General features: G+C 36.1%; 1 protein-coding gene across 2 annotated transcripts in view; it reads right to left on the bottom strand.

The window, feature by feature from the left end:
• Positions 1–24,526, bottom strand: part of CNTN4 (contactin 4) — a 1,054,581-nt gene that overhangs the window by 849,742 nt on the left and 180,313 nt on the right. The window lies entirely within an intron of this gene.

Here is a 24,526-nt window from a genome sequence, read left to right as displayed (position 1 = left end):
GCCACAGGACTGGAAAAAGTCAGTCTTCATTCCAATCCCAAAGAAAGGCAATACCAAGAATGCTCAAACTAGCGCACAATTGCACTCATCTCACACACTAGTAAAGTCATGCTCAAAATTCTCCAAGCCAGGCTTCAGCAATATGTGAACCGTGAACTACCAGATGTACAAGCAGGTTTTAGAAAAGGCAGAGGCACCAGAGATCAAATTGCCAACATCCACTGGATCATGGAGAAAGCAAGAGAGTTCCAGAAAAACATCTATTTCTGGTTCACTGACTATGCCAAAGCCTTTGACTGTGTGGATCACAGTAAACTGTGGAAAATTCTGGAAGAGATGGGAATACCAGATCACCTGACCTGCCTCTTGAGAAACCCGTATGCAGGTCAGGAAGCAACAGTTAGAAATGGTCATGGAACAACAGACTGGTTCCAAATAGGAAAAGGAGTACGTCAAGGTTGTATATTGTCCCCCTGCTTATTTAACTTCTATGCAGAGTACATCATGAGGAACGCTGGGCTGGAAGAAGCACAAGCTGGAACCAAGATTGCCAGGAAAAGTATCAATAACCTTAGATATGCAGATGACACCACCCTTATGGCAGAGAGTGAAGAGGAAATAAAAAGCCTCTTGATGAAAGTGAAAGAGGAGAGTGAAAAGGTTGGCTTGAAGCTCAACATTCAGAAAACGAAGATCATGGCATCTGGTCCCATCACTTCATGGGAAATAGATGGGGAAACAGTGGAAACAGTGTCAGACTTTATTTTGGGGGGCTCCAAAATCGCTGTGGATGCTGATTGCAGCCATGAAATTAAAAGACGCTTACTCCTTAGAAGGAAAGTTATGACCAGCCTAGATAGTATATTAAAAAGCAGAGACATTACTTTACCAACCAAGGTCCGTCTAGTCAAGGCTATGGTTTTTCCAGTGGTCATGCATGGAGGTGAGAGTTGGACTGTGAAGAAAGCTGATCGCTGAAGCATTGATGCTTTTGAACTGTGGTGCTGGAGAAGACTCTTGAGAGTCCCTTGGACTGCAAGGAGATCCAACCAGTTCATTCTAAAGGAGATCAATCCTGGGTGTTCTTTGGAGAGACTGATGCTAAAGCTGAAACTCCAATACTTTGGCCAACTCATGCGAAGAGTTGACTCACTGGAAAAGACTCTGATGCTGGGAAAGATTGGGGGCAGGTGGAGAAGGGGACGACAGAGAGTGAGATGGCTGGATGGCATCACCGACTCAATGGACATGATTTTGATTGAACTCCGGGAGTTGGTGATGGACAGGGAGGCCTGGTGTGCTGTGATTCATGGGGTCGCAAAGAGTCAGACACGACTGAGAGACTGAACTGAAATGAACAATCATAATTAAAAATTCATATTGAGCTTTTTAACCCCCCTTTTGTTCTTCAAATATTTAAAGGAAGAGTAAATAGGCACCCGTGGTAACTAGGGTTATTCTGGTAGTCTAATAGCATGGCAAAAGTTATTCATCATTTTAAAATGATGCCACAAGGTAAAGTCTTGAATAGTGAGAGGTCTCCTCCATGAGTTGTAGTTTCTCCATATGAATTCTGAATACCAAGGTTATACCTTGATTGCTGGGGTAGCGAACATGCTATTCAATAGACTCTCTGCCACCAAGAAAATTCTAAAGTATTTGGGTATACGGGAAAGTAAAACATGTACACAAACCAAAGAAAATGAAGAGAAAAGAATGAAAAGCATCCTATTTGCAATTATGGGGTCCAGAGACCTTAATGGCTAGGGATACAGTTACCCAAACATACAGCTATGGCTTGAGTTATGATATAAATGCACCGAACACTCTCATCATAGAGAGTTCTATTTTTTTCCAATAAAGATAACTCAATATGAGAAGTTATTCAATTTTACAATGCAAAACTTTCATAAAAATAGGTCACAAGTCAAAAATAATTTCCATTAGTGCCTTGAGTTTTTCATTGGAAAATCCAATCATTTCAATAATAAGAAACTCAACAAAGCTTTAGACCTGGAGTTTCTAGTCAAAGGAAAATGAATTGTTTCCTCCAATCTCATCTCTTTGAAGTCACAAATATTTTACTGCTTATCTTCCAGACTACCATCCCGAGACACTGTACATGCACCATGATCTCACACCCTCCAATACATATGTCTTTAACATGGTTCTTAAGACCAGGTAGGTGTAGCCTGGCTCAGCTCTTTGTCTTCAGTCACCTCTTCCAATTCTGATTCAACAACTGATTTCAGTCATATTGAAAATTTTCATTCTATTCAATACCATTTTTATTTGTCCACTTCTATTTCATATATAGTTTCTCATCTCTATTCTGGACTACTTATATCAAATTGTCATTAATGATTATTGCCTCTAACGGCAACCATGGAACTCAATAAATAAATTACATGTATAAGTGAAAAGATGAAAAGGGTCCCAAATCAATAGCATAAAGCACAATTTAACGTGATGGTATTTGGGTCATAATGTAGCAAACTGAAATGAACAGCTTTAAATTACTATGGATACGTTCAGGGTCTATCTGGCTTCCCTCTTCCTATGATTTGACCTGGAGGCTCTCTCAAGTTTATGAGCAAGGATAAACCTATACTCACCCGTTCGCTGTCCTTCTTTCTGGAGTCACTGTTCTATGCTGCCTGTTCTTGTTCACTATCTAAAAACTGTTGTTTCTTTTTTTTTTTCATTTTTGGCTTTATTTTATTAGGCAGAAAGCTAAAGCCAGCCCTTGCTACTCCACCATGTTATATAACGAAGTTATGAGATCTGAGAAAGTGGCTGGCTCAGAGGTCAAATGTCAAAGCACTTGAGACAGCAACAATGAAAGTTCTAAAATTCTGAAACCTATACTTCAAGGTTTGCAAATAAGGTAGCCTGGATTCTTCCAGTCATCAAATATCCAGATAGAACTAAGTCATAAAGCAATATTCTTAAGAAGTCATTCAGCCACTACTGTAGTAACTTCTATATCAAGTGGCCATTCTTAGAAACACAAAAAGTAGAAGAAAATTAGAACGAGGCTGAAAACTGAAGATAGTCACAAGAGGCCCTGAAATGGATTCATAGTCTTCTCTTCATTATTTTATTTTCCTTTTTATTTCCATAGTGTGAGAAGCAAGGGTTGGAGGTGATAGAGAGCTGCCTAAAGTAAAAAATCCCACATGGATTTAAAAAAACCAAAAAGTTCATCATACATGATTCAATGACCCTCTGCTACAACGTGTTCCATAAATGTTGACTGAATCCAGATGCTTTCATGCCTTGCTTTTCATTATTAACAACAGCATTTAATGAAGATCATAAATGCTCTAGGTGCAATGCTATGTGCTTTACATATAATATCCAGTTTATCCTAACACCAGCCCTCTGATGTAGATGTAGTACAATTATTATCCCCATTTCACAGATGAAAGAACTAGAGAAAAGTAAGGTAACTTGCAAAGGATATCTCTATGAAGTAGAAACATATGTCTAACCCATGCTGACCATTCTATGTAAAATCATGACATTTAACCAATTCATGTTTAGAGGACCTGGTCTCTCCTCCTCTGTAACCCCTCCACCTGACCTATGCCTGTCACTCCTTCATTATCAGGCTGTCCTCTGTCATCCCTGTCTCCAGCCGACCCATCTTCAGATCAGTTATGCTTCTCATCCTTTCCAAGAAGAGGATCTGAGTGGATTTAACGTAAACTGTCTTCAGTTTTCAGAGAAAACTCTTACTGTATCTGCTTACTCCAGTGTACACCTGCTCCTGCTGAGGTTCCAGCCCCACTGCAGGGCTTTTCCCTCATCACCTGCTTCCTCCTGCATCACTTTCCACCAGTCATAAGAAATCACTCCTGAAAGAATTTATGCTACCTGCCAGCTCAATTACCAGTCTTTGCTCACTTTTTCTAAATAGTTTTATCTCTATCACCTATTTGTGTTTATGAGGAGCAGCTGAATTTCAACACATTAGAGGAAAAAAAAAAAAAAGAATGTCATTGTCCTAGTCCCCATCAATTTGCAGACGTTTTACCTAAAAGAAGTTTGAACTTGGATAAAACTAGGCAAAAGTTAATTGATATTTCCTTTTTGTATCTTTATAATATAAATAGCTTCTAATTTATCATATGTAAATACATAAACTCAAACATTATATAAATTTATAAATAAAAGCTATTTAAATCTAGAATGTTACAAAATAATGAATTTTTTGTCTGCATTAAGTAAGCACTTTTCAGGAACACGGGGTTAAGTAAGGTCCACTCACTGAATAGGGAGCTGGAATAAATAAATCTTTCATCTAGAAAGATCTTATAAATCATTATAAGATGGTACATGGGACCTTTAACCTCATTACCTATCTTTAATTCTTGTATATACTGCTCTCATTCATTCCATTCCTTGAAAATTTAGCTCTTCTTCCACCTTCCCTACATGACTGAACAAACAAGTTGTTTAACTTGAGTAATAAACTATTTTCCTTTACTTACATGGTCATCTGACATTTACAAGTTCTCTTTCAACAAGTACAAACCATGAGTTTTCTTTAATTCTGGTCTTCAGATTCATATTTCTCTTACTGTCCTTCTATTTTATTTGATAACAATGGATATGTGATATATTTTCTGTGTTACACTTAATATAGCTTAATCTATTTCATTCCAAACAGAAACTACTTGAACATCTCTGCATGTTGCAATCTTCCCCAGTTTCTTTACTCTGCCTTCAGAGCAATTTCCTCCCTTCCTCGTTTTATTTTCAAATCCAGACCACTTTATTTCTACTAACATCTCCTCTAATTTATTTGCTAATTCTGCTGTCAATTTGTCAGTGTTGCTGTCAAGACTGCCAGTGATTGAAATCCTCTGTTCCTCAAATTTCTTTATAAAATTAACACAACCAAAATGAGATCTTAATTCTCAACTTATTCATTTAAAATTGTATTAGCAGATTTTTATTAGCTTTTTACTCTTGTAATATAATTCAAATATCAGGAGATAAATATAAAGTTTAAAAGATCAGCTACATCAAACAACTAAATTATAATCATATATCCAATTTCTAACTTCAGGTTTACTAATGCACTACTGTAAAACAGAATCTTGTTTCACACATTACATTCTAGAGCTACAATGGATGAGAATGGCATACAGTCCCTTAGTTGCTCAAGTTTATGGTTCATATTTAAGCACCAAGCTGGAAATAGCCTTAAAGGTAATCTAGTTCAACTATTAAATGATAAAATCATCTTTACAATAACCTTTAGAGGTGAATGTCCAGTCTCAGAACAAGTAGGTCCAGAGAAAGAATATGCCATAAACTTTCTCACAAGAATGTCTGTTATATGACAGGTATGACATTCCTCATCTTTTAACTACAATCCCTTGCTTTATTTTAAAACTATAATCAAAACATTCAGTCTGCACTTATAGCCCCTCTACTGTTTGTATACAAAAATGCAATTCCCAAATTTTAACTCATCTAAACACAACCTTTTCTGGTTTCTTTAAACATTTCTTACAACATTGTGATTAAACTTTTCTCCATATTTTAAGAATTCTCTAGCTCTCTATGCCGCTTTCAAAATATCTTACCCAGAGTAAACTAAACATGTGTTCAATTAGGTCCTTGGATAATCCTTAGATATTTACAGCTTCTACTATGTTCTATGAAAAAAGTGCTCTATTGTAAACATAAATGAATGTGTAACCCAGTCACTGGTAATGCTTCCCATTCACACAGTAATCAGATATTTTGACCAAAAAACTCATCTAATCTAAACACCACTTAACATATTTTCTTTTTTCCTGTTCTTTTTATAATTGCTTGACAGTCCTGTTTAATAACCACGTATTTTTAAGCTAAATAGACCCTTTATGGTTACAATTGTGCTATTTTCTATTTATGTTTCACTATTTCTTTGTACTATAACTTTGAAGAAAGGGAAGTACTCATCTTTCTAATCAATAGGAACATCAATGTAAGAACCAAGCATAACATCAAAATACAGGTTCATAATGTTTTTAAAAGTACAGCTTATATGTGGGTATACGTATGTATGGATGAATAGATACGTAATTGAACATGTTTAGTTTACAAAATATCTGGTAGGATATTTCGGAAGGGGCATAGAGAGCTAGAGAATTCTTAAAATATGGAGAAAAGTTTAATCACAATGTTGTAAGAAATGTTTAAAGAAACCAGAAAAGGTTGTGTTTAGATGAGTTAAAATTCAGGACTTGCATTTTTGTATACAAACACTAGAGGGGTTATAAGTGCAGACTGAATGTTTTCATTATAGTTTTAAAATAAAGCAAGGGATTGTAGTTAAAAGATGAGGAATGTCTTACCTGTCATATAACAGAAATTCCTATGAGGAAGTTTATGGCATATTCTTTCTCTGGACCTACTTGTTCTGAGACTGGACATTCACCTGTAAAGGGTATTGTAGAGAGAGTTTTATTTGATACTTGATAGTCTCTCTCTATATATATATTTAATAGTATCTCTCTCTAGAGAGAGATAGGACTTCCCTATAGCTCAAACGGTAAAGAAACTGCCTGTGATGCAGGAGACCAGGGTTTGATCCCTGGGTTGGGAAGGTCCTCTGGAGAAAATGAAAGTCGCTCAGTCATGTCCGACTCTGCGAACCCATGGACTATATAGTCCATGGAATTCTCTAAGCCAAGAATACTGGAGTGGGTAGCCTTTCCCTTCTCCAGGGGATCTCCCCAACCCAGGGATCAAACCCAGGTCTCCAGCATTGCAGGTGGATACTTTACCAGCTGAGCCACAAGGGAAGCCCTCCTCTGGAGAACAGAATGGCAATCCACTCAAGTATTCTTGCCTGGAGAATTCCATGGACAGAGAAGCCTGGCGGGCTACAGTCCATGGGATCACAAAGAGTCGGACACGATTCAGTGACTAACACAGACACACATACACACAACTGAGTGACTAACACACACACACACACACACACACACACACACACATATAGAGAGAGGAATGGGTGACAAATTCATACAGGAAGATATATTAAATATAATAAAGATAAAATTTTAAATTAACAGAATTCTTAATGATACACCTTTTTTGCTGATAATTTTTATAAATAAATAGATGCCTCCCCAAATCAGCAATTATGTAGCTAAAGCAGTTTAATTCACTACAGACATACAAATTGGTACAAATTTTCCTAATAGAAATTTACTGATCTATTAAAAGCATAAAATATACACATTCTTTGATTCAACAGTTATGTTTCAGGAATTCATCCTTAAGAGATAAAAGATTAAGGAAACTGTGTATATCTATAAATGGAATAATAATTGGCCATTAATATAATGGAAAATTATGTTTCCTGACATGGAAGATGCTCATATTACAAAACTATGTATAAAATTCAGGCCATGAAACATTTGAAAAATACATAATCGTTTATTTATGTGACTATTTAAATACGAGAAAAAACATTCCTGGATGGATATCACCAAAATGACACTGATAATTATCTCTCGGTATTAGAATTATCAATGACTACTTTCCTTGGTCTGTTTATCCAGTGATCACCATTTGTGTAATAAGTGTACAGTAAGCAAGGATAATTTTTAATATTAAGAAGTGCTTGCATGGTTAAACCTCCTACATAGCATTTTACTTAGTACATAAAAGTTATGATACATAGAAAAGGAAGGAAACTGTTGGGCACCCCAATGCAATCTTAATGTTTCCACTTCAGTAATTTTAATATGTGTTATTAATGATATTATGCTGTGACAAAAAGCAATTACAATATCATTAAACAGATTTATCAACGATAATGGAACTAGATAAACTATTTTTTTTAACCAACCCATTCATCTAATTATATTCTATTTAATATTTTGCAGATTTGGAACTTCTCAATTATGACCTTTTAAATATGTGTTTGTTACTCATCTTTTTGAACTTTTCTAAGTACTGCTAAATTCCATATTCTACTTGTTTGCTAATAGTTAATATGACTTTCTTATGTCATATTTGTGTATGTTATAACAGAATTAAAATCTCGTTTTTATGTAGATTGAGCCCTTTTCATTTTTATATGTTTTACTCACCATTCCTGTTATCTAAAGTATATCCTGGTAAACAAACTGGCAAACATATAAAATATAAGAAAACAAAATTAAAACTATCCTATTACCTACCTCATAAGATTATAATCAATGAAGAATAAACATTTTTCAACACTTCTCTGTGTGGCATAACTTGAACAATTTTAATACTAATATATTATTTCTTATAACATATAGTCATGCTCCTACATAAGGAATATTTTGCATATATTAAACATTTCTTCAAGATTGCACTACACTCAGTACACTGTATGTGTAAATTAACTTTTCAACTACTGTCAAATATTTTATTACTGATAAAAGTGAACATTCCAAATGATAATGCTGGCTCATTTTACTAGCTCTATTGCAGAAGTTAGTTTTCATTAACTATGTGAACAAATTATTCTACAATAGATAATTACAATTGCATAGGAAAGGAAAAATTATTTCCCCTCTACCCTTATGACTTATTGGTCATAACTACTGTAATAGAAGCCAGATTAACAAGAGAAAATCAAAAAGAGGTTTATGAACATGTATACCTCATGTATTCATGGAAGGAACACTGATTAACTCAAAGAGATGGCTTAGAACTCTGACTTGCATAGCATCTTCAGCAATAGCAACAATAAAACACATATGTGGATAAATGACAGGACAAAGGAAAGCAGTTTTAGGATTCCAAGGGTGGCAAACTCACAGGGTAGATAAAATAATAATAGATAAAGGCTAGTCAGAAAAGTTTGCTATACAGATTCCTCTGCTGCCATCTCCAGGTCAACAGGGAATGGAGATCTTAGGTGATCAACTTTTTGTTGTTGTTTTTAGTAGAAAGGGTAAGACACCTTTGTAAATTTATCTCCTCCTCTTAGGCAAACAGGTGTAGCATAGGAATCCTTTCTTGTATTTGCTTCTCAATTGTCTACGGCTCAAAATAACTGTTACGCAAAAGGGGCCTGCTTGTCAAAGGCACATTCTGCTACCCTTCAAAAATATGATTATATATCAAACCCCAGCTGTGATGTTACATTTTAAATTCTTTGAAACTAATTTTCATATAATTACTTCAATTTAAGCAATCATGAGATAGCAAAAGCAAAATTCATGAAAAATATTGAGACTTTTTTTTCAAACCACCTTTCATAAAAGGATATAGGGATGGATGAAATAATTACGGCAAGATATCCGAAAGAGTGTAAAACTACCTTCAAAACCAGAGGAAGCTAAGTCTTCATGTATATTAGAGACAGGCCTAAAAAAAAAAAAAAAAAAATTTGCAAACAACTTAATTGGTTCTGCATTATTGCAACTCAATTTTTTTTTTTTTTTTAAGTTTATGTCCTGTTCTTAACTTCTACATCATTCTTGGGGTGGCTTCCTTAATGATATCCTGCCTGTAGCTATCATTTAGAATTAGTCCCAGCAGTTTTCTCATTTTTATTTCATTCCTTCTACTTAAACTTCCTATAGCAATCTATTACCTGCTCTTTTTCCCTCTTTGAGTACTTATTCTATTTGTCTCTCTTTCCTTTTTCACTTTGCCATCATGGCCTTACTATTTTAGCTGTTTTTAGTTTCACATTTGCATTGGTAAATAGCAGGAGATGAACTAGATAAGTAAGAAGCAGATTTCAGACCAGGCAAAGGGGCAGAGAGCACACAAGCATTAAATGAGCATATGAAAAATTCATAACAGGAAATATGCTTTCTTAGCTTTTGTAGGACTAAAAAAAAAAAGTTCTAATGGCCTCCCTTGAGCAGAAATATGGAAGCTGCAGGAAAATTAAACCTTACAAACTGAGCCAAAAATAAAGACTGAAAGCTGTTTCAATTATATTTAGGGTAGGAATCATTGACCTCAATGAAGAAATAACAAACCCTTCATAGATAGAAAAAGGAGTTAAGGTCAGATAAAACCTCTTACTGATCATATTATTCCCTCCTTACCTGCACTGTGGCATAGGAACTCCTATGCCTCCTTCCAGAACTAGCTGAAACAGAGCCTCTCTGACAAAGGTCTCTACATCCGATTCAGCCATGCAGTGTTAACTACCCTTTCTTCTGTACCCCACTCCTCAAGACATAGCACTTAGTACTCTGTGAGCACATTTGCTGACAGATTTATGAATATATTATTCTATCTTCCATCGACCATTCAATAACTAACTGTCTGCCTTTAATTTTTTTTTTGGGGGGGGTGGCCTTCCTGGTGGCTCAGACAGTAAAGAATCTGCCTGCAATGCAGGAGACCTGGGTTTGATCCCTGGGTTGGGAAGATCCTCTGGAGGAGGGCATGGTGACCCACTCCAGTATTCTTGCCTGGAGAATTCCAATGGACAGAAAAGCCTGGTGGGCTGCAGTCTGTAGTCTTCCAAAGAGTCAGACATGACTGAGCAACTAGGCACAGCACATTTTGTGCGGGAGAGGGAACCCATTCACAGCAATTGGAACACCCACTAACTGAGCATTACCATAAAGGGTTTTGATAAGTGTTTCTTATTTAAATGCATTCCTGAATTTAGTCCTATTATTAAATAGCTCATATATATTTGTCTTTTTTTTTTTTTGGCAGAAAGCGAAGAATATAGAGCCTCTTGATGAAAGTAAAAGAGGAGAGTGAAAAAAGTTGGCTTAAAATTGAACATTCAGAAAATGAAGATCATGGCATCCAGTCCCATCACTTTATGGCAAACAGATGACAAAATAAAGTGACAAACTTTAATTTGGGGGGCTCCAAAATCACTGCAGATGGTGACTGCAGCCATTAAATTAAAAGACACTTGCTCCTTGGAAGAAAAGCTATGACCAACCTAGACAGCATATTAAAAAGCAGAGACATTACTTTGCAAACAAAGGTCCATCTAGTCAAAGCTATGATTTTTCCAGTAGTCATGTATGGATGTAAGAGAGTTGGACTATTAAGAAAGTTGAGCATCAAAGAATTGATGCATTTGAACTGTGGTGTTGGAGAAGACTCTTGAGAGTCCCTTGGACTACAAGGAGATCCAACCAGTCAATCTTAAAGAAAATAAGTCCTGAATATTCATTGGAAGGAATGATGCTAAAGCTGAAACTCCAATACTTTGGCTACCTGATGCAAAGAATTGACTCATGGAAAAGACCCTGATGCTGGGAAAGATTGAAGGCAGGAGAAGGGGACAACAGAGGACGAGATGGCTGGATGGCAGCAAACTCCGGGAGCTGGTGATGGACAGAGAAGCCTGGTGTGCTACAGTCCATGGGGTCACAAAGAGTCGAACACAACTGAGCGACTGAACTGAACTGAACATGTTTGTCAGTTATCCTGAAATCTGGACATATGATGCTCTTCTTAATGTCAAAGCATTTCCACTAATTCCAGTGGCTTCTTATTCGCATGCCCTCTGTTCACTATAACATTTTTTTAAACTTTATACTGAGATAAATGATGAATTTTATGTTACATTAGTATCAACTGTTTTGAAGTGTATAATTATCGGCTTTTCATATTTTCACAAATTCATTCACTTATCACCACTATCTAATTCCAGAACACTTTCATCACTTCCAAAGGAAACCTCATAACTCTTTGGTGGTCCCTCTCCATTCCCCTCTACCACCAGTCTATGGAAAATACTATCTGGCCTCTGTTTTTACCAATTTGTCTGCTCTCAACATTTCATGTAAGTGATGTGCACCTGACATGGCTTTTTCTGACTTCTTTTACACTGCATATTTTCAAGGTTCATCATCTTAAAGCATGTATGATTATTTTGTTCCTTTTAATGGATGACTAATGTTCCATTACGGATATGTCACATTTTGTTTATCTAATCATTGGATGATGGACATTTGGATTATTTACACTTAGGGGGTACTATGAATAATGCTAATACGAATATTTGTGCATAAGCTTTTCTGTAAAAATAGACTTTTAATGTTCTTGGCTATAAGATCTCCTTGAAAAAAACTTGAGATACTCTGAAACCAACATGGTAACATCCAGTGTTATAGTGTTGCTTTGTTTCTTTATGTTAAAGACGCATGTCTGTCCTACACTTGGTCAGCCATTTTTGTCCAAATGATCCTCCAAAACAGAAAGACCATAGACTCAGACAGAGGCAGCAGACTCATGAACAGCATACACTACAGACACTATAGAACTCAGGAGAATGCATTACAGCATAGATGAGCTGACAGTGACCACAACACGGTGTGCCTGCTCTCACTGTAAAACTCAGGAAAAAATACATACTGTGTATTTTTGGCATATTCTCATGTTAAAGGAAATACCTTGGAGACAAACAGAGCTACAACCAATCAGCAATAAACGGAAGTCATTAAATGTCTGTCACCACTGATACACTTTCAGGAATTTTATAAATATTTACTGCATTTAACTGGCCTCAAAAATTCAAGTCAACCATCCAAAAACTGTGTGAAACAAGCACTCACAAGCAGATTATAAAAGTTTACATTCATGATATGTCAGACAATAATGTTTACCCATCATATTCAACATACTAATAAACTGTAGTGTATAGGAAAATAGGAACATTTATAAGGTTATTATAAAAGCAGAGCAGGGATATATGTGAAAATAAAGGGGGAAATGAGTGGGTACTGGGGAAAATGTGGGAAGTTAAAAGCTGACAGCTTATGAAACTTTGTAACACATGAAAATTTTCATGTTAAAGTCAGTGGAGTTGCCAGCCAAAAATAAGTGAGTCAAGAATACCGAACTACAATTACATTGCTCAAAGCTAACCTATCTTTATCTCTATAGAACAAGATGACACTAGACAAACAGAGAAGTAACGTGCTTGATAAATGAAGTCACTGACACAGTCAACACCAGAGGAAGAGCACAGAGAGGGAAGAGAAACGCTGGCATGGGAGGACACTGTCAGGGATGACAGAGAGCTTCATAGGCCAAACAATTGCTGTGTTCCTTTACGGAGAGCAAGGAATCGGCCACCAGAGGTAGAAGACCACAGTGTACAGCAGACAGAAGAGATCATAAAACACTTTCAGCGCATTCCAGCGCTTAGCTGCTGAAGATTGTTCAGGCTTCAAATGTGTCACGGAGAGTAACAATTACATTGGCTATGTTAAGCATATATTGGACAGTCCCAGGACTGGACTTTTTATTTATCCTTATGGCTAGAGTATATGGTATATACTGTCATCATTCTTACTTAATTGACAGATATGCTGATGCTTTAAAGAAGCTAAATAATTTGGTTAAGATCATTTTACTGCCTCACTTCAGATGCTGAGCTCAACACTGTTATCCATGTTAATGAACTTTAGAAGGTACCAAAATATGGTAGAGGTACATCCACTAACCAAAAAACCCAGTAACTGTTAGACACAGTTTTTAAAACAAGTCTATGCAATATCTTCTGTGACCAGGAATGACTTCTCTAACTTTGCTTGTTAGGTCAGAGCAAACTTTTAGTGTTCAGTATTTCTGTTTTATCCCATCAGCATGTCATGAACTGTCAAGAGTATGGAAAACGTCATCCAAATCTCAGCTTTTCACTAACAGAGCAAGTAGGTGCCACCTCTAAAAGGCTGCTTCTGTCATTCCCAGACTCTGCTGGAGGTTGATGCCAGTGTGACGTGCCTTCCCAGGTGACTGGAACAAAAACCATGTGTGTCATTCTCATAATGTTTCCAACCTTTGTCAAGAACTTAAATTAAGTGGAGTTGAGGTTTTTAGAACGATTTTGCAAGAGCTAGGGCTCTAAATACCATACTTCATATAGAAGTTCTTCTAAACTGACAAAGAAAGTAGGCAATGAGGCTAGGTTTTTCCATGAAAAACAGTAAAGTTTAGTTGCTCCTTTTTTAGTTTGGTATTTTACTGCGTTCTCTAGAGTTGTGAGGGACTTCCTAGGTGACTCTAGTGGTAAAGAACCCACCTGCCAATGCAGGAGACATAGAGATGCGAGCTTGATCCTTGGGTTGGGAAGATGCCCTGGAAGAGGCATGGCAACCCACTCCAGTATACTCCAGTATACTTGCCTGGAGAATCCCATGAACAGAGGAGCCTGGCGGGCTTTGGACTATAGTGTTGTAGGACCACAAAGAGTCAGACATGACTGAAGTGACTGAGCACCCACGCACTCATGCACTAGGGTTGTGGCCTCATATTCCTAGGAGGTTAACAGTTGAAGACCTTATAGGATATTGGCTAAAAGCACAGTTTCTGGAATTACACTGCCTGCATTTCAATCCTGAGTGCCACTAGCTTGGGGACCCAAAGCAATGTGTTTTACTCTGCAATTGTGCCCTCATTGGTAAATTAAGACTGTGCAGCTTGAGTCCAGTGGGTAACATCAAGAAAGGAGGAAAAAGGCAGAGATGACTCTTTCTCATGCTTTCATAATTACCTTTCAAAGAATCATAATAAAATGATACTTGAAATATCCCCTTGGTCAAGAGCATTAGATTCATAACTGTGCCTATAAATACCTATTGATTGGTCCAGTACTATATCTGGTAATCAAGAAAACATGGTAAAAGGAAGAGAATACTTGCAGGTCATAAAAATACATGTATCACAACTAGGTCTAGGAATATTTTAATAAAAGTGCTGCTTATTTTTAATAATGCATGGTTGGCAATTTCAATTGTCAGGTCTAAACTTGAATTTTAACTTGATGGGCATGATCTATCAGCTTGATCTGCAAAGCCAGCAGGCATTCGTTCCCTTCTGAGCCTAAGCTAAGGATAAACAAAAGTAGTGGTGACCATCCACCCAGTGTTTACCGATATACACCAAACACCAGACTTCATTCTTACTTATTAATCCTCACAATGATATTATGAAGCGTTTTATCACTATTTTACAATGGGAAAACTAAGGCACAAAGAATTTTTCCAGTGTTCAACAGTACACATTTATTCTGGAATTCAAAGCCATCCTATTTAACATCCCTTCTTTTAATAATTATGCTGTGTGCGCTTAGTTGCTAAGTCATCTCCAACTGTTTGAAACCCCATGGACTGTAGACTGCTTGGCTTCTCTTTCCATGGGATTATCAAGGCAAGCATACTACAGCGAGTTGCCATTTCCTTCTACAGGGGATCTTCCAGACCCAGGGACTGACATGGGTCTTCTGCATTGGCAGGCTGATTTTTTCCCATTGAGCCACCTGGGAAGCCCAACAGGAATTCATACCGGGTAGGTGTATTTTACCTTCATTCTCTGAAGGGCAGGGAAACCTTCACATGTATACAGTATGAACAATATTTCTCTTTTCATAGTTTTGTATGCCTACCTCTCTCTAACACTGCCTTTTATCTCAAGCACTTTACCTTCTGAGATCTGTACTTTCTTCACTGATATAGAAATAAATGAGCTGACTGTGATGAGGACACTGGTATTCTAGCTCTGATGATAGCTGGTACCCCATTCAGGAAGGATCACATACTTCAGTAAAAATTTTGGTGCATTTAAAAAAAAATTAGTTTATTACTATTCAGTTTACTTTCCTATTTGTCCATTTATGCATGGACAAATGGCATGGTGGTGTTCTCCAGGATGTAAAAAAGAAGAATATATATTTCCTAAGAAAATTCTAAGAGCTCCAATACTAAAATTTCCTCTATCAATTTTTTTTTTTTTTACCATTTAGTGATACGGAGAAAGTGAAGCTATTTTGATTTTTATTTCTTTACAGATTATCTTTTTTGTGTGTTTATTTTTGGAGGAGTTTCTAGTTGCGTTATAGGCTCTTTTCATGCTTATTTATAAACCTGCACCCAATTTGTCTCTTTGTGTGTATTCTTAAAACTTTTAATGAAAAGTTGAGAGTTAGCCTATCAGAAAACCAATCTGTGCTGCCATATTCATCTTGAAAAGTACTGTACCAACTTTAAAAGTTGTTAACTTCTGAAGTGACTGATCTTCAAATCTAAAGTCTCTTTTTGATTTACAGTTTTCTTTCTAAAAAAATTAAATCATTATCCTGTGCACTCCCATATTGTACTGATTCCATTGATTAGTCAGCCATGCAAGGAAGGAGAAATTGACAGATAAATTCAATAAACAGCATTATGCTGAATGTGCTGAGTCCCCAAACAAGAAGGAAGTAAGCACAAATGAGCCATGTAGGTGCATCCCACCGACAATGCAGGGGAATCGATATTCCCCAAGAGAGAACAGGACAAACCAGAAGGAGGAGAAAAGCATGCAGTGTGTATTAATAATACTAGCTTTAATGAAAATGAGGCCAACAACAAAGACTGAGGGGAAGATGAGCAATTATGCCTGTCTGTGCTCTACAGAGGAATAGTCAACAGAGCTTCTGAAAGGTAAACAGCAGGAACCACTGGTGAATGGTGGCAAGAAGGGAAGATGAGAAAAAGAAAAAACACAAGCATAAACATATTTCAGAGCCTGCTGAAAACTGCATTCCTTTCCTTATTTTTCTATAAACTGTTTAGCAGGAACTTTTGTTCAGCTTCAAGGAATGTCCTTTAAACTAAGCAACAACATATACATTCGCAGTAATTTTAAGTCATTCCCTAATATTAAAAAAAAGAAAAAAACAGGCATTTTGCTCATTATTAACCTTTTAATAGTCTTCTAAGAAAATGTTTACACTACCTTTCTCCAGCAAGAAAAGAGACCCAATAAAGTAATGTATTATATCATATTCTCAACTGACTTGGGATACTATGATTTTATGAACCCTCAGAGTCATTAAAATTCCCCTGGTAAAATAATAGATTATAAAAAAGATATGGCTCCTTCCTTCTCTTTCTTTTTGGTCTAACTTTTACCAAAACTACCAAATTTTTTTCACTTCTGTTGTTTATTTCTATCATGACCTTTTTATACATATATAAAAAGGTAAAGATTTATACCGTGGGGTATCCTAAGGCACACAGGTTCTTTAAAAGCATTTGTATTGATCTGTACTATACCACCTAATTATGTCCTAAAAATGATCTTAAAAGAGCAAACAATTTTAGGAATTCACCAACACAAATGCTATTTTATTGAGAACTTATATTTGCAATGCATTATGCTATGGGGACCACAAAAATAGAAGAGCACTGTTTCATAAGTATTTATCATTTAATTGACCTATTATAAATATTTGTGAAAATACAATCAGGCAAAGAGTAACTAAGGAAATATGCCCATTTACCATCACATCAAAAATAACAAAATATCTGGAAATAAATTTACCTAAGGAGACACTTTAAAGACCTATATTCTGAACACTATTAGACACTGATGAAAGAAAGAAGATGACACACACAAATGACCAAATAAACCTTGCTTTTGGATTGGAAGAATCAGCACTGTCAAAATGGCTAGATCTTTTTCTTCTCTCCCTACCTCAGGTTATCTTTTCAATTTTTTTTCTCGAAGGTCCATACAGTTGACCTTCCAGTGTACTAAGACTATCACTGCAGACAGATTTAACAGGAGAGAACTGTAGTGATTCAATGATTGGCAGGATTTATTGATGACAGGAAGGTAAGCAACCCTAACACCTCCACCATAAAATGTTTTTTTTTAATTTATTTATTTTTTAAATTTATTTATTTTAATTGGAGGTTAATTACTTTACATTATTGTATTGGTTTTGCCATATATTGACATGAATCTGCCCTGGGTGTACATATGTTCCCCATCTTGAACCCCCCTCCCACCTGCCTCCCCACCTTTTAATTAGAAAAAATGGCATTTCTCTAGGTTTTATGAAAAGTAAGAAAACACAGATCTTGAAATAATTACAAATTTGAAGAACAAGTAATTTCCAGGATGATTTGTGGATGGAGGTTTGAGTATGGCAACAACCTCTGGGGGTTGGAGAAGGAATGGAAAAGCATATCTACTTTCCTAAGACACAAAATGGAATGTTTTCTTTCACAAATCTCTAAGGGATGCTTATTACTGTGTTTATGTGAAAGAGGAAATAATGCTAAACCTCCATTAGATGCAGAAAAAGGAGAAAGAAGCTTTTATTCTTGGATATTAGTAGGAAGAGAGATACTACTACCATATTTTAAATGGGGAGAGCTGACCTAGATAATAAAACAGAGCTACAATTTAAAAACAGTTCCGTTATGCTGTAAGCATAGGATTTTGACTATTATTTTTTAAAAAACTTTTTATTTAAATTGAAGTATAGCTCATTAATAATGCTGTGATAGTTTCAGGAGTATAGCAAAATGATTCATTTATACATATACATCTATCTATTCTCCATTCTTTTCCCATTTAGGTTGTTCCATAATACTGAGCAGAGTTCAGGTTTTGATTTAATGTATATTAGTATTAAGAAGAAAACAGTCAAGTGAGAAGCTGACCTTCATACTAGTGTGTTGAAGAGTCCCTTTATCTGGCAGGCTCAGTCAGTTAAATTTCTAGGTCAAATTTGAGGATTCAAGCAACTGACGTCCAACCAAGGAAACCCTGCTTCCACTTATTTACCATCATCCTAAACTCTGCTTGCTCATCAGTCATGGTAGCACCACAAATTAGACCAAGAGTTGAAGTTAAATGTTTCCAAGTAAGACATCAACAGTGCAAGACAACCAACTTAAAGGACACATCCAAGTGATATGTCTTACTGTTGTTTTCATTGTAAAGAAAGCTGAAACGGGCTTTTTATCACTGCTCTGGATAAATATATATATATATATATATAAAAATTATATATATACACACAGATGTACACATATGTGTACACACACACACATACACACAGAAAGAAAGAGGAAGAGAAAGAAACAGAGAACAGGACTGAAGGAGATACTAGACGCCTTCATAAGGCTATACAAAATTAATTATAAAGTTAAAACATTTTTTAAATGGTCATTGAAAAATTTTGTAGACAATTTAACAGTATCATGGTTTACTGCTATAATTTCTCTGAAAAAAGGTCTTTAATAAAATCTCAACTTTTGGATGGCATCTCCAAATCTGTTCACTGTACGATTTCTAATACTGGATAGGGAGAAAAATTAGACCACTAAGGAAATTGAGATTAATGTTTATTTTTCCCCCAGTTGAACCTAAGAGAGGGCTTTATATCCTATATTGATACTGTAAAAAGTAATTTTCATTCATGCTTGAGGATGCAAAGAGATATAAGCTGTTATCCATACACTACTTCTCTAAAAAGACCTAAGAGGATACCCTGATAGGGTTCCATCTGTCTCCCGACACAACTTCAGCTCCCACCTTGACTGCAATCCCAATGGATTCCTGTGATAGCACCAGGCAATATGACAAAGTGTTAACTGGGAGTCCAATCACCACCTCATCATCACCACCTCATCCTCATGGGAAAGGCTAGAATCACCAGGGTGGGAGTGTGATGAAATGAAATAAAAGCTATCTAAGTGTTTCTGATATTCTTAAAATATTCCTTCCAATAAGTGAATGATCATAGTTATGCTGTGAATAATTTGAATCCCAGTGTCTAGACGAGAGACTCAAGTATACACCTATGAGAAGATATTCAACCTAATATTTAAATAAGACTAGATGAAAACAATAGACGTAATTTTTAAAAAACAGCCGAGAAATATTTGCATATACCTTTATTGGTAATATAAATTGGTATGCATGAGAATATGCCAGAGAATAGGTTTTAGTACATTAATTATGAGAGATGAACAAAATACACCCCCACACATACATATGCACACATACATATGTTCATGTGTGCTAAGCTGCTTCAGTTGTGTCCAACTCTTTGCAACCCTATGGATTATGGCCCACTAGGTTCCTCTGTCCATGGGATTTCCAGGGCAAGAAAACTGGAGTGGATTACCAATACCTCCTCCAGGGGATCCTCCCGACCCAGGGATCCAACCTGCGTCTCCTATGTCTCCCGCATTGGCAGGCGGGAGTGGTTCTTTACTACTAGCACCATCCAGGAAGCCATATATATATATATATATAATTTCTATCAGGAAAAGATGGTCATACATCTATTCAGTGGACTGGACTATTAGAATAATGAAAGTCGGTATATTCTGGTAATGGAAAAGTTCATGACACATTGTTGAGAGGAAAAAAGTGTATAATTCAAACTTCATTTAAGTAAAATGAACAAACTAGTGCATATGGAAATCCATAAACAATATCTGGATGATGTTATTAATATTAATGATGGTCATTTTGAGGAGGTGAGATTGTAAATGATTTTATAATTTTCCGGTTTTGCTTGACATATCTACAATGAGCTTTACTACTTTTATAATCAGAAAAAGAAACCTATAAAGTTGTTTCCATTTTGAAAAATGTTAAGGCCAAATCAAGAAAGTACTCATTAAAACTAATCATGGGATTGTAACATTTTAATAACATTTTTCATGATTATAATATTCTCTGATGATTACAAATTTAGGATCATACTGAAATATTGTTTTGCAATCTATTATCCTGTTTTTTTCTACTTAACATTTTGTGAATATGTTCCCATATTCTTCAAAATATGTTTTTTAATGACTTTACACTAAAGTCACTGTATTATATAAAATACATTAGTTTTTACCTAATTTTTAGGTTTCTAATATAGAAATAATGACATGACATGATTCTGAATTACAGTTACTTATCGAAGAATAAGTTCGGATGTCGGTAAAAGGTAAGTTTCTCAAGTTAAGGACAGATGGCTCTTAGAGATGATCATACCGAGTGAAGTAAGCCAGAAAGACAGAAAAATATCACGTGATATTGTCTATATTTGTAATCTAAAAAATGATACAAATAAACATATGCTGCTGTTGCTACTGCTGCTAAGTCGCTTCAGTTGTGTCCGACTCTTTGGGACCCCAAGGATGGCAGCCCACCAGGCTCCTCTGTCCCTGGGATTCTCCAGGCAAGAATACTGGAGTGGGTTCCCATTTCCTTCTCCAATGCATGCATGCATGCTATCGCTTCAGTTGTGTCCAACTCTCTGCGACCCCATGGACAGCAGCCCACCAGCCTCCTCCATCCACAGGATTCTCCAGGCAAGAATACATATACAACAGAAATAAACCCACAGACATAGAACACAAACTTATGGTTAACAAAGAGAAAAATGCAGAGTAAGGGATAAATTAGAAGTTTGGGATTAACACATACACACTACTATATATAAAATAGACAATCAACACGAACCTACCATATAGTATAGAGAATTATACTCAATAGTTTATAATATCCTACAAGGGAAAACAATCTGAAAAATATATCCTCTGTCCATGGAATTTTCCAGGGGAGGATACTGGAATGGGTAGCCACTCTCTTCTATAGGGAATCTTCCTGATTCAGGGATTGAACCCAGGTTTCCCTTATTTCAGGAGGATTCCTTACTGTCTGAGCCACCAGGGAAGCCCCCGAAAAAAAAAAAAAAGATTTATATGTAATATGTATAGCTGAATCAATTTGTTGTACACCTGAAACTAACCCAAAATTGTAAATCAACTACACTTCAATTAAAAAAAATAAAAGGCTACAAAAATGCATTTGCTGGAGATAGAATCCCACCACATGATTATCTTACAGATCATTTCATACCCTGGCTTCAAGGCACTGATATAATCAGGACAGTCTAGGAAGAAAAAAGTCTCAATCAGCTATCTACTTGGAATCATACTATTCTTTTCCTTAATAAGATAATCTAACCAATGATTTTTCTATTAAAATAATAATGGTGAATAATTACATAGCACATTACAAATATTAACTCATTTCATCTTAATAATCCTGTAATGTAGGTGTTATTATTATCCTAGATATTCTTATTCTCCCTATTTAACAAATGAAGAAATGGATACCAGAAGAGTTTATATAAGGGGATAAAGATACCACAATGAGTAACGGCAGAGACAAAAACTGAACTCAGTATTATGGCTACAGAGTCCATGTAATTACTTCCTTCAAAATTATGAACAAATTCACAGAATCTAAGGCCCATTCAAGGATATATACTTAGTTATCAGGAGGTCCAAGATCAGAACTCAGGGGTAAATTCAGGATCTTTCAATCACACTCCACTCTTAGCAACAAAAACATCTAGTAAATGAAATTCAATGGGAAGAGGAAGAAAGGAGCACATTATTTCTAGCGACTGAAAGTTCAGTATAAAGAGGCTGACTACATACAGATATAAATAAAACAATTTGAGAAATGTTATGATTTTTCTTCTACCATTTATACTTTTTTTTTTAGTTTGAAACCAATTGCTTCACAATGTTGTATAATTTTCTGCTATACAACAGTGTGAATTAGCTGTATGTATACATATATCTTCTCCCTCTTGAGCCTCCCTCCCTCCCAATCCCCATCCTATCCCTCTAGATCCTCACAGAGCATCAAGTTGAACTCCTTGTGCTATACAGCAGCATCCCTCTAGCTATCTGCTTTACACATGGTAGTGTATATATGTCAATGCTATTCTCCCAATTCGTCCCACTTTCCCATTTCCGCCCCACCCAACCTTTCCACATGTCCTTTCTCTAAATCTATGTCTCTATATTCTTTTTACCATCGACATTCTTTTTGCTATACCACCAAAAGCACATAGATCCCCACATTTACAAGAAGTGGTTGAATTAATATTCAGCTTTCTAGAAAGAATATTAAAGTTGTTCAACCTCAGAAATAATTCTTTAAGACACAGTAAATACTTCAGCCCACAAACTTAGGAGTTTCTGATAGCCCACACACGTAACAGTGGCTCATTTACATTTCAGGAGGCAGCTAGACTATGAAAACCGAGTAAAACAGAAGGAAGTGAGCCATGGTCTACCCCTTCCCAGGGCCCATGAAAGGAATTAATTATCCTGGGTAATTCTAAGATTCATTCTCTGTCACAGTGCACTTCAGCCTTCTGCAAGCAAATCACATGAATAATACTAGGAAAAGATCACAATGAACCATATTCTTGTCATTGTGTCAGTGACCATGGACTCAGGGCACATTAACAGATCTTCTACCACAGTGGCCCTTGAGCCATCTGTGAAACATCTCTGAACTGGTCTAAGTGGGGTCCTACAGGTCCTAACAAGCACCACTGTGCTATTCCCAACATTCAAAGTTAAATGACATTTTCATACAGGGTGATCTCACATATTCCTTTATTTCTGTCCCCAAACGTTAAGAAACTAGCCTCCAACCACACACACACAATAAACTTGCTATAAAAAAAGATTAATAAGTAAACTGGGACACATCAGTTCAAAGTTCTGATACAAAAACTATCTTTACGTCTAAAGAAAGGTCGCTTAACTTTAAGTCTCCTTTTCATTATTTTTGAAATAGGGAATTCATGCTATAAGTTATTGAGTCTCTTTTTTACCCCACAAATTACAGTGTTAATATAATCCATTCGATCATAGACATACATATTTTTACCCAATTTCAGCACCCCCACTCACTAAGAGGGGGTGTAAGATTCTCATTTTATCATGATCTCCCTTTCCACTCCTAATTGGTTTCTTAAGGCAATTCAAGTGGGTAACAACAAAATCCTTAAGTACTTACAGCCATCTGAACTGTTTTCTTAGACATTCTTTGGAACTAAAATGGTGCCATTTCCTGTTTGTCATTCTTAGCCTGACGGACTAATCAGCCACCAGCATCCAACAAGACTTTGGCTCTGAGATTGTGAACAAAGTAAGTGATTTAGAGATGCTGAGATGCACACTCTAGAATTGCCAGACTGTGGAAATGCATCCCATAGAACACATCTTATTTCCAGAATATAAATGAATTAATCAGTAGGCTTGCCACCCGCATGCCAAAAACATCCCTGATTAAATTTAATGTAGTGAGTTTGTGCAATCACCACCAAACTAACCACTGATTAAACAAAGCCCTCTGAGTGCTAATTCTTTTAATGTGCAGTTTATTTCTTCTCTTGTCTGAAGGGCATACCTTTGAAAACATGGCTAGTTTGAGACACATATTTACATTTGGAATTCAGTTTGGGTTTATTTCTCAAGGCAGCCCAGCTCTATTGTGGTCAGGGCAATTAATGCATCAGACATTTAGACAGATGCCTATTTAGTTAATTTGTCTTAGTGGCACTAAGATTTCTCAACTACCTCGTGGACAGGTGGAGAAAACTGTTTATCACAAAGTAATTAGTCACCTGATTTCCTCTCTGCATGAACAAACAGGAAAGAACCTATTGTTTCTTACCCCCAAGACAAAAGTTAAATGTTGAAATATACCTAAGATCTCTGTCTCCTATCTCCTACACACTTGAATTTAAGGCATAATGGTATTTGCCTGTCTATGGATGATATAGGAGCAAGGGAACTGTAAAATATTATAATGAGATTGAAATGTGTTAAGACTAGTTCTTTATTTTCCTCCCTAAAAGATACAGCTATACAGATTTAGGTATATCACATATTAACTAGAGTCTAATTCACATAACAAATCCACTTGCAAACTCTTACTATAG

Source organism: Moschus berezovskii, chromosome 24 (genome assembly GCF_049115385.1).
Source record: "Moschus berezovskii isolate FMDL1 chromosome 24, NW_MosBer_1.0, whole genome shotgun sequence".
Classification (NCBI taxonomy): domain Eukaryota; kingdom Metazoa; phylum Chordata; class Mammalia; order Artiodactyla; family Moschidae; genus Moschus; species Moschus berezovskii.
The sequence above is the reverse complement of the archived record's forward strand: the minus strand, read 5'-3'. Positions and strand labels throughout refer to the sequence as shown.